General features: G+C 44.6%; 1 long non-coding RNA gene across 1 annotated transcript; it reads left to right on the plus strand.

Annotated features, from left to right (window-relative positions):
• Positions 1-2,388: 2,388 nt before the first annotated feature.
• LOC124017331 lies at positions 2,389-4,093 on the plus strand. The gene is made up of 3 exons (XR_006835490.1): positions 2,389-2,421; positions 3,413-3,475; positions 3,611-4,093. It is a non-coding gene; the product is annotated as an uncharacterized LOC124017331 (long non-coding RNA).
• Positions 4,094-12,474: the final 8,381 nt, after the last annotated feature.

Raw genomic sequence — 12,474 nt, forward strand, 5'->3', positions numbered from 1 at the left:
GGGTTTTACATAATCGTAGTGCAAAAGTATTGCACAAAAAATATCATAAACCACATCATCTCAGTGTGATTCAATTTAAAACAGGACAATGGAATAGATGGATGAGCTATGTCCCAAATAGAACCCTATTACTTACATAGTGGACTAGTTGTGACCCTATAGGCCCTGGTCAAAAGCAGTGTACTATGTTGGGAATGTCTTGAAATAGTTTTGTGTAAGATGGTTGTTATGGTACCCCTGTAGGAAAATATGTTGTCTTAAAAAGTTTATTTAACCCTCCCGTGGTCCTGGGGTCAGGGTGACCCAGGTCCTGTCCTCCCCTTTCTGTGCTCTGTGCTCGCGGGTCAGAGCGACCCAGGCCCTGTGTATCCAGGGCTCCCGCTCTGCGCTGGCGGGGTCAGAGTGACCGTGCCAGCCACTGGCGAGGTGTGTGCCTTTGAGCGTAGTAGAGTCTGCGAGTGTGGCGGCGTGTGCCCGGCTCCACGCTCTGCACTCTGGGCTCGCAGCTCTGCGCTCTTCGCTCTGCGCTCAGAGCGACCCTGTCAGCCACTGGCGAGGCGTGTGCCGCGGAGCGTAGTAGAGAGTCTGCGACTGTGGCGAGTGTGGCGAGTGTGACAAGGCTGTGCCCAGCTCCCCACTCTGCGCTCTGGGCTCGCAGCTCTGCGCTCTTGGGTCAGAGCACAGGTCCGGACGTGCCTCGCTGTGTGCTAGAGAGCAGCCGAGTGTTCTTGTTGTGCTCTGCGCTCGTGGTTCAGTGCGACCGAGTCCCTGTGTTTCCAGGGCTCTGCGCTCTGTGCTCGTGGGTCAGTGCAACCCAGGCCCTGTGTTTCCAGGGCTCTGAGCTCTGCGCTCGTGGGTCAGTGAAACCCAGGCCCTGTGTTTCAGGGCTCGCGCTCTGCGCTCGTGGGTCAGTGCGACCTATACCTCTCCTCTCTCCTATACCTCTCCTCTCTCATATACCTCTCTCCCCTCCTCCTCTCCTTTCTCCTATACCTCTCTCCCCTCCTCCTCTCCTCTCTCCTATACCTCTCTCCCCTCCTTCTCTCCTCTCCTATACCTCTCTCCCCTCCTTCTCTCCTCTCTCCTATACCTCTCTCCCGTATACCTCTCTCCCCTCCTCCTCTCCTCTCTCCCATACCTCTCCTCTCTCCCCTCCACCTCTCCTCTCTCCTATACCTCTCTCCCCTCCTCCTCTCCTCTCGCCTATACCTCTCGCCCCTCCTCCGCTCCTCTCGCCTATACCTCTCTCCCCTTCTCCTCTCCTCTCTCAGATACCTCTCCTCTCTCCTATACCTCTCTCCCCTAACCTCTCCTCTCTCCCCTCCTCCACTCCTCCCTCTTATACCCCTCTTCCCTACCCCTCTCCTCCCTAACCTCTCGACTCTCCCCTCCTCCTCTCCTCCCCTAACCTCTCCCCTAACCTCTCCTCTCTCCCTTCTCCCTCCTCCCTCCTATACCCCTCTTCCCTACCCCTCTCCTCCCCTAATCTCTCCCCTCCTCCTCTCGTCCCCTAACCTCTCCCCTCCTCTCATTTCTCCCATACCTCTCTCTCCTCCTCTTGTCCTAACACAAACCCTCTCCTCCTGACCTTCAGCTTTAATACAGTAACTATGTACCCATTAACTTGATTTTTTTGTTGTTGTCTCCATATAGAAAGTCTGCATAGGAAATAGATGTAACAATTGTCTGTTCCAGTGAGATTCCGTTGAACTGTTGTGTGTCGGTCAAAAACAACTGGACGTAAAAAAACTTTACCCTCAAAAAAAACTAACGTACTGCCATGGTATGCACCAAGGTATCATCATGGTCTGCACCAAAGGTATTATAATGGTTTGCACCAAGGTATCACCATGGTCTGCACCAAGGTATCACCGTGGTCTGCACCAAGGTATCATCATGGTCTGCACCAAGGTATCACCATGGTATGCACCAAGGTATCATCATGGTCTGCACCAAGGTATCACCATGGTCTGCACCAAGGTATCACCATGGTCTGCACCAAGGTATCACCATGGTCTGCACCAAGGTATCATCATGGTCTGCACCAAGGTATCACTGTGGTCTGCACCAAGGTATCACCATGGTCTGCACCAAGGTATCACCGTGGTCTGCACCAAGGTATCAGCATGGTCTGCACCAAGGTATCACCATGGTCTGCACCAAGGTATCACCATGGTCCGTGCCATGGTGGAACTGCATTGTATGTCTGAAATAATTGTGTAATAATCAGTGGGCATAATTGAACTCCCAATTACGTTCTGGACACGCCCCTTTCCTGCTAACTCACCACACCTGAACTCACTCTGCTCATCACCAATTCCTCTTCCATTCTTCTGGTATATAAGCAGCTTGTTCTACTTGGTTTGTTCAGCATTTGTGGTGTCCCAGTTCCTTTATTGTTCCTGTTGTTGATTGGCTAAAGTAAGTTCCTGCTATTGTAACTTTTCTAGGGTTTTAACTTCCTACATTGGGGTGTAATATCCTGTTCATCATGTGTATTGTTATGGTGCAGCTGGCCCAGTATTAGACCTTTAATTTAACTGTAAGGGAAGTGTTACAGCTAGTGAGATGAGACATGGTATAATGATGGTTCCTGCCTGCAGGATGTGTCTTACATCTATTAGACTGTTCTGATTGGTTACCTGTTGCACTGTGTCTCAGTGAACAAGAAACTATGAAATGGAGGAAACATGGATGTGCAAAGCCAGAACAAAACATTGGCAGCCATATTTAGCTGGGTAGTGTCTAAACATTGGCAGCCATATTTAGCTGGGTAGTGTCTAAACATTGGCAGCCATATTTAGCTGGGTAGTGTCTAAACATTGGCAGCCATATTTAGCTGGGTAGCGTCTAAACATTGGCAGCCATATTTAGCTGGGTAGCGTCTAAACATTGGCAGCCATATTTAGCTGGGTAGCGTCTAAACATTGGCAGCCATATTTAGCTGGGTAGCGTCTAAACATTGGCAGCCATATTTAGCTGGGTAGCGTCTAAACATTGGCAGCCATATTTAGCTGGGTAGCGTCTAAACATTGGCAGCCATATTTAGCTGGGTAGCGTCTAAACATTGGCAGCCATATTTAGCTGGGTAGCGTCTAAACATTGGCAGCCATATTTAGCTGGGTAGCGTCTAAACATTGGCAGCCATATTTAGCTGGGTAGCGTCTAAACATTGGCAGCCATATTTAGCTGGGTAGCGTCTAAACATTGGCAGCCATATTTAGCTGGGTAGCGTCTAAACATTGGCAGCCATATTTAGCTGGGTAGCGTCTAAACATTGGCAGCCATATATAGCTGGGTAGTGTCTAAACATTGGCAGCCATATTTAGCTGGGTAGTGTCAACTAGATTGTATTTACACTGAGGTTCTCACTGAATCTGGTTTTGATGGCTTCACTCTTTGTTTCTCTCAGACTCCATGACCATGTTGACCAGTCTTCTGCTTCTCAGTGCTGCCTTTGCTCTGGGAGATGCACGTAAGAGTCCACTTTTCTTGACTCGTTCTGTATTTTTCTCGTAGCAGACATGACTGATTGACCTACAAATAATATTGTAGCTGTGATTTGTAGCTCTCTCTCCACTAGCCTAAAGCCACATGTAACTCCTTACAGATTCACTTGTATAAGAAGACTTGTGTCCTTCCTGTTGGACCAAATATGGATCACGCTGTTTAATGTTTGTAAAGACTATGCGGAGCTGGCCTGAAGCAGAGTTATCATCCTTACATCTACTGTGAATTTGAAGGGGAAGTGTAGTTGTAATTAGCTCTTTGACATTACCTTAAAGGTGATACTTTCTTAAATGGCAACACATGACTGATGTGAAATACTAAACTTCCCTTTAAGATGGGAATTTTCTCAACATATTGAATTTGTTGTGCTTCCTGTATACTGGAACCCACAGGACATAGCTTAAGACTGAGAAACGAGTATCTTTAAGATAATGTTTTAAAAAGGAATTAGTTGTGACGGTCAATTTGGGTGAGAGTCCAGAAGACACATTCTCAGCAAGGCTGACTGACTAATACATGAAATGTCTTTGTTCCCATCTACTGCTTGGCTGTCATTGTAGATAAGAAAATCATTAACTGACTTGCCTTGTTAAATAAATACTTTCTTCTCTAGCGGTACTGTGTGTCCCTTGGTGATCAACCGGTGTCTGTACCCAACGTTGTGAAGTACCTTGGCGCAAACCTGGCATCTGTGCACAGCTCCGAGGAGGACCAGTTTCTACAGGCGTTGGTTTTGGTCAAGACTGTTGGTTTCCCTCCTACCTGGATTGGTGGATTTTATTCTGTTAAGGTGGGACCATTAACCCTACAGTGATATATAGAGCCATTATTGCAAGGAACTCCGTTCCATCTCATCTTGCTCAAGTGAACAGCAAACCTGGTTAAAAAAATAGTGTATTGTGGCATTTAATTTTCAACTTCCGTAGGATGCTTTTATACATATGTAAAATGGTTCTAGTTAAGTATAGATGTAATCTATTCCATACAGTCTGCTTGTAAACATGTGTATGGGGTTTCTAGCATCAAGTTGTAGACTAATTATGGTCTTTGACGTGTATTGGATGATTGCAAATGTGAGGAGTAGGCTTCATGTTCTTTACACAAGCAATAGTCCCAGTAGGAGGGGTTTTGGAGTAACTTTAACTGTTTCAGGTGTTAGAGGAAAGACTATACATTGAGTTTATTCTGACCCCCCTTCAGGGCAGGCTGTAGTTCTGGAGTGATGGCTCTGACTTTGATCACCAGAACTGGGCTAAAGGAAGGCCTGGTGCTGGTGCCAGAGACTTGTATTCATGTCAACTTTGGAGGTACAGTAAACCCAGTATCATTCACTGATCCAGTCATCAAATTAAACTTACTCCTAGTTAATTTAACAGTAACAAAGTATTTTGACGTTACCATGGTGATACCTTGGCATGGAACATGATACCTTGGTGCAGACCATGATATTACCTTGGCGCAGACCATGGTGATACCTTGGCGCGGACCATGGTGATACCTTGGCGCGGACCATGGTGATACCTTGGCGCGGACCATGGTGATACCTTGGCGCGGACCATGGTGATACCTTGGCGCGGACCATGGTGATACCTTGGCGCGGACCATGGTGATACCTTGGCGCGGACCGTGGTGATACCTTGGCGCGGACCATGGTGATACCTTGGCGCGGACCATGGTGATACCTTGGCGCGGACTATTTGTTTATTCTACACTGTAGGTACATTTTGTTTTTGTCGTGTTTGTTCTAAATGTCGACAAAAAAATGAAAGCTGAAGGTCTGGAGGAGAGGGAGTGAAAGTAGAACCAGGGTTTGTGTTGTTGGGAGAGAGGTATGGGACAGGGGAGACGTTTGGTGAGGAGATGAGCAAGGGAAAGATGAGGAGGTTAGAGGAAGACAGGATGAGTGGAAAGAGGAATATGAGAAAGGAGGAGGTATATGAGAGCGGAAAGGTTAGGTGAGGAGAAGAGGGAGGAAAGATGATGAATCAAGGTGTTAAAGGGATGTTGTGCGATTTTTGGCAATTTAGCCCTCTTTCATTAGTTTTGAAGGAAGTTTTGAAATGAACTAAAATAGCTTCAGCACATTGCTAACTATGAGAGCAGATCCAAAGACTTCCAGTCATTGCGCTGACGTGAGTTAGCGATCGCTGGAAAAACTACCTTTAAAGTCCTTCAAATGGCATGCAGAGACAAAACCTGACTCTGGGTAAGAAGAAAAGGGTTTTAATTTGCCAAAATATTGCAATATCCCTTTTTCAGTTCAACGTAATCATAAACTTTGCCAAGTACCAGGTCATTATAGTTTTTTTTTAAACTAGTTATCTCTGCTGACGTTGGCCGCAAGTGGATCTTCAAGCAAGACAAAAACCCAGAGCACACATCAAAATCCACAATGAAATGGTTACAAAAACAATATGTTGCAATGTCCATCTCAGTCTCCGGACAGAAAGGACGCCTGTATCTGTGTAGTGACTGGGTGTATTGATATCCAACATGTAATTAATACCATATCTCAAAGAGATATTCAATGTCTGCTTTGGTACATCTTTACCCATCTATCAATAGGTGGATGTCATAAGGTGAATGCACCAATTTGTAAGTCGCTCTGGATAAGAGCGTCTGCTAAATGACTTAAATGTAATGTAAATGTGCCCTTCGTTGCAAGACATTGGAAAGCTCCTGGTCTTTGTGGTTGAATCTGTGTTTGAAATGCATTGCTTGACTGAGGGACCTTACAGATAATTATATGTGTGGGGTACAGAGACGAGGTCATTCAAAAATAATGTCAAACATTATTATTGAACACAGTGAGTCCATGCAACTTATAATGTGACTTGATAAGAAAACCTTTACTCCTGATCTTGTTTAGGTTTTGCCTCAACATGGAGGTTGAATACTTATTGACTCAAGACTTTTCAGCTTTTCATTTTGCTTTTATTATCAAGCTGCAATTTTTTAGAGTGAATTATTTTCCCCAAATGAGAAACTCAAGCGCTGCAAATATATTCCAGTTTGCAGTTACAAAAAGAGGATTAATGTGCTTCATTTTTAAGAAGTTAATTGGACGCTTTAGTTGTAATACAAACCTTATCAAAACATATGGGGTGGTCGCCTAGTGGTTAGAGCGTTGGACTAGTAACCGAAAGGTTGCAAGATTGAATCCCGAGCCGACAAGGTACAAATCTGTCGTTCTGCCCCAGAACAAGGCAGTTAACCCACTGTTCCCAGGCCGTCATTGAAAATAAGAATTTGTTCTTAACTGACTTGTCTAGTTAAATAAAGGTCAAATAAAAAATACAGGCCTGCTAGGTGTGACACTATGATTTGAAAAAAGTAAACGTAGCCAAAGGTAGGTATGCACAGTTTCTTGAATTGCACTGGGCATCATTCACAACTGATGGGCTAATATTGTCACCCATCAGACTGTTCTTGATTTGATCTGGTCTTTAAATGTACTAAATGTGTGAAATTTGTTTTGATTTAGAATGGTCAATTATCATGCATCTGTCTGAAACAGGGGCCATAATGTATTATTCAGCTCAGGTGAATTTACATTTTGGCTAGATGGGAGCAGTGTATGTGCAAGTTTTACGCTGATCCAATGAACCATTTCCTTTCTGTTCAACATGTATCAACAGTGCCCAAATGTGCCTAATTTGTTTATTAATATACATTATCTGACTCTAGACGAGATTTACATTTTGGCTACCAGATGGCAGCAGTGTATGTGTAAAGTTTTGCATTTCTATTCAAAATGTTGTATCAACAGTGCCCAAATGTGCCTAATTGGTCAATATATACATTTTCAAGTAGATAACTGTACACTCTCCTCAAACAATCAATGGCATGTATCACTGTAACAGCTACTGTAAATTGGACAGTGCAGTTTGATTAACAAGAAGTTAAGCTTTCTGCCCGAATAAGACCTGGGAAATGTTCTTGTTACTTACAACCTCATGCTAATCACATGCTAATCACATTAGCGCACATTAGCTCAACCATCCCGCAGGGGATACACTGATCCCGAGGTTAACTACCCATAACCTCTCTGTTGGAGGAAATTATGGTTGAAATGACTAATTATGTATACATTCCAATCAGAACTGACTAGTCCCAATGCTATAATGTACTGTACATATGAATTTTCTCTCTTGCTCCCATTCCCAATTGTATATAATGTAGTCAGGAGTTTAGTAACGATGACGGTCTGTTCCTTGTACAAATGAATGTACTGTCTAGAATGCTGATTTATACTGACTGACCTTGACTTCAGGTGTGGAGCGACGGCTCGAACTATAGGGCCTCTCTACCGGTGAAAGAGAGAACGTTTAGAAAATGCTGACGTCATTTTCAGTTTATAACCTGTGGAAAAATGTGTATGTGGCAGTACTCTCTTGAATTAAACGCTGTTACCTGACTTTTAAGACTGGTCTTGATCTATTTCATGCATAATTCATGAATTTACAACTCATTAATGAAATAGAAAGAGTGTGAATTTGGTTTTTGGCTACAAAACATATAGGAATTTAGAATTCCACTAACACTCTCCTTTCTCATATACCTCCACTACTTGGCCCAATCTGATCCTACAGCAGACCGGCAGCCTGGGAGAACGGGACACTATCGTTCATCACACCTTGTAACACTTTTACAGTAATCATTTTAAATTCCTGACATTAAGCAAACCAGACGGCACCATTTAGGAATGTAGTGAGTGAAAGTTGTCAAACATTAATAGTAAAAAGTAAAGATGCCCCAAAACGACATGAGTAGTACTTTCAAATATTTTAACTTAGTACTTTACATCACTAACTAATGTCCGACATTGGGATCTCTCGTTGGATTAATGAGGCAACTAGTCACACCTGTGACAGGTCCTTCAACCTATGGGGGCGCTGTGTCATTATTGGATTTAAAAAACGTGCCTGTTTTAAGCGCAATATTTTGTCACGAAAAGATGTTTCAACTATGCATATAATTGGCAGCTTTGGAAAGAAAACACTGACGTTTTCAAAACTGCAAAGATATTATCTATGAGTGCCCCAGAACTGATGCTACAGGCAAAACCATTATGAAACCTCAAACAGGAAATGAGCTGAATTTTTGAGGCTCTGTTTTACCTATCGTCTCCTTATATGGCTGTGAATGTGCCGTGAACAGGCTTATGCTCTCTGCCGTTCGTCCAAGATGTCTGCAGCATTGTGACGTATTTGTAGGCATATCATTGGAAGATTGGCCATAAGAGACTACATTTGCCAGGGGACCGCCCGGTGTCCTTTGTCTAAGTTGGTGCGTAATTTTCTCATTTTACCATGCGATTCAGAGGAGAAGCACACTTCCAGGAACGATACATCATCAAAGACATATGTAGAAAAACACCTTGAGGATTGATTCTAAACAACGTTTGCCATGTTTCAGTCGATATTATGGAGTTATTTTGTAAAAAGATCGGCGTTTTTATAACTGAATTTCGTTTTTTTTGGTAGCCAAACATGACGCAGAAAACGGACCGATTTCTCCTGCACAAATAATCTTTCAGGAAAACTGAACATTTGCTATCTGAGAGTCTCCTCATTGAAAACATCCAAAGTTCTTAATTTATCTTTTATTTATTTGAATGTTTTTCTGGTTTTTGTGAAAATGTTGCATGCTAATGCTAAATGCTAATGCTAAATGCTAACGCTAAATGCTAAATGCTAGTTTGCTATGGTTGAGAAGCTTATTTTTGAAAATCTGAGATGACAATGATGTTAACAAAAGGCTAAGCTTGAGAGCTAGCATATTGATTTAATTTCATTTGCGATTTCATGAATAGTTAAACCTCTTAAGCCCACCAGACACGCATGCGTCCCATCTAGCCATCTGGAAATGCAAAAAAGCATAGCCGGCGCTACACAACGCAGAAATAAAATATAAAACATTCATTACCTTTGACAAGCTTCTTTGTTGGCACTCCTAGATGTCCCATAAACATCACTATTGGGTCTTTTTTTCGATTAAATCGGTCCATATATACCCTAAATATCGATCTATGAAAAGTGTGTAATCCAGGAAAAAACAGTTTTAAAACGCAACCTCATTTTTTAAAATGAAAAAAGTCGACGATAAACTTTCACAAAACACTTTGAAATACTTTTGTAATCCAACTTTAGGTATTAGTAAACGTTAATAATCAATCAAATTGATCACGGGGCGATGTGTATTCAATAGCTCCACGTCTTCAAATCATGGTCGAAAAATTATTTTCCAAAACATCTTGTCGGAGAGCGAAAGGAATGGGCTCTCTCTTACTCGTTTGACCAAGAAACAAAGCCCAGGCAATTGACAAGACTGGCGGCATCGTGTGGAAGCTGTAGGGCTTGCAATCTCAGCCCCTGTAATTTGCTTTCCCATAGACAATACATGCAAGTGGCGCATTGATATTTTTTCCAGTTTTCGGTGATCAGTTTTCTTGCGCTTTTCGATGAAACACACGTTATGTTATAGTCACAGCCGTGATTTAACCAGTTTTATAAACGTCAGTGTTTTCTATCCACATACTAATCATATGCATATACTATATTCCTGGCATGAGAAGCAGGACGCTGAAATGTTGCGCGATTTTTAACAAAATGTTTTAAAAAGTAAGGGGTAGGCTTAAGTGGATTTATTAACGTTGCGTTATGGTAATGAGCTTGAGGCTGTATTCACGATCCCAGATCCGGGATGGCTCGCCGCAAGAAGTTAAAAGGAGAGGTGGAAGAGGTAGACCATAACTTACAGACAACAGAGAGAGAGAGACACCCAGTGAATCCCTTGGAAGAGTGCAGAAGGTGAGAGTGCATCGTTTGGGAAGGATACATATTCCTGTGCGCTTCTTGGGGTCCTCAGGACTGGGTTTAGAAAATGCTGCTTTGGTAGTTGTGTAAGTTTTGTACCTAATAGTGGGTTTCCTTAACCTCTCATCTAGTACCCACAGCCATTCCAGATCCTTTAAAATGCTCAACTAATCTCTCTTTCTCTCTCTCAGGAGACTATCACCATGGCGATATTGACCATCATTCTGCTTGTCAGCACGGCTTTTTGCTCTGGGAGGTAAGCGTGACATACGTCACACCAACCCACCAACATCTTAATTAAACATACCACACCTACTTCACACATGTAGGTGTTAATACAGGTGTGATTTGGAAATGTGTTTCTATTCATTACCGGTTCTCCATGGGACACTCTGGAGAGGTCTGCCATTATCAACCTTGACACTGAGAAATTTACATTTACATTACATTTAAGTCATTTAGCAGACGCTCTTATCCAGAGCGACTTACAAATTGGTGCATTCACCTTATGACATCCAGTGGGACAGTCACTTAACAATAGTGCATCTAAAACTTAGGGGGGTGGGGTGAGAGGGATTACTTAACCTATCCTAGGTATTCCTTAAAGAGGTGGGGTTTCAGGTGTCTCCGGAAGGTGGTGATTGACTCCGCTGTCCTGGCGTCGTGAGGGAGTTTGTTCCACTGCATTGGGGGCCAGGGCAGCGAACAGTTTTGACTGGGCTGAGCGGGAGCTGTACTTCCTCAGTGGTAGGGAGGCGAGCAGGCCAGAGGTGGATGAACGCAGTGCCCTTGTTTGGGTGTAGGGCCTGATCAGAGCCTGGAGGTACTGGTGCCGTTCCCCTCACAGCTCCGTAGGCAAGCACCATGGTCTTGTAGCGGATGCGAGCTTCAACTGGAAGCCAGTGGAGAGAACGGAGGAGCGGGGTGACGTGAGAGAGAACTTGGGAAGGTTGAACACCAGACGGGCTGCGGCGTTCTGGATGAGTTGAAGGGGTTTAATGGCACAGGCAGGGAGCCCAGCCAGCAGCAGTTGCAGTAATCCAGACGGGAGATGACAAGTGCCTGGATTAGGACCTGCGCCGCTTCCTGTGTGAGGCAGGGTCGTACTCTGCGGATGTTGTAGAGCATGAACCTACAGGAACGGGCCACGCCTTGATGTTAGTTGAGAACGACAGGGTGTTGTTCAGGATCACGCCAAGGTTCTTGGCGCTCTGGGAGGAGGACACAATGGAGTTGTCGACCGTGATGGCGAGATCATGGAACGGGCAGTCCTTCCCGGGAGGAAGAGCAGCTCCGTCTTGCCGAGTTCAGCTTGAGGTGGTGATCCGTCATCCACACTGATATGTCTGCCAGACATGCAGAGATGCGATTCGCCACCTGGTCATCAGAAGGGGGAAAGGAGAAGATTAATTGTGTGTCGTCTGCATAGCAATGATAAGAGAGACCATGTGAGGTTATGACAGAGCCAAGTGACTTGGTGTATAGCGAGAATAGGAGAGGGGCCAAGAACAGAGCCCTGGGGGACACCAGTGGTGAGAGCGCGTGGTGAGAGACAGATTCTCGCCACGCCACCTGGTAGGAGCGACCTGTCAGGTAGGAGCGCAATCCAAGCGTGGGCCGCGCCGGGAGATGCCCAACCTCGGAGAGGGTGGAGAGGAGGATCTGATGGTTCAGTATCGAAGGCAGCCGATAGATCTAGAAGGATGAGAGCAGAGGAGAGAGAGAGTTAGCTTTAGCAGTGCGGAGCGCCTCCAAGTGATACAGAGGAGAGCAGTCTCAGTTGAATGACTAGTCTTGAAACCTGACTGATTTGGATCAGAAGGTCATTCAGAGAGAGATGGCAGGAGAGCTGGCCAAGGACGGCACGTTCAAGAGTTTTGGAGAGAAAAGAAAGAAGGGATACTGGTCTGTAATTGTTGACATCGGAGGGATCGAGTGTAGGTTTTTTCAGAAGGGGTGCAACTCTCGCTTCTCTTGAAGACGGAAGGGACGTAGCCAACGGTCAGGGATGAGTTGATGAGCGAGGTGAGGTAAGGGAGAAGGTCTCCGGAAATGGTCTGGAGAAGAGAGGAGGGGATAGGGGTCAAGCGGGCAGGTTGTTGGGCGGCCGGCCGTTACAAGACGCGAGATTTCATCTGGAGAGAGA

The sequence above is a fragment of the Oncorhynchus gorbuscha genome, unplaced genomic scaffold, assembly GCF_021184085.1.
Source record: "Oncorhynchus gorbuscha isolate QuinsamMale2020 ecotype Even-year unplaced genomic scaffold, OgorEven_v1.0 Un_scaffold_1875, whole genome shotgun sequence".
Lineage (NCBI taxonomy): Eukaryota > Metazoa > Chordata > Actinopteri > Salmoniformes > Salmonidae > Oncorhynchus > Oncorhynchus gorbuscha.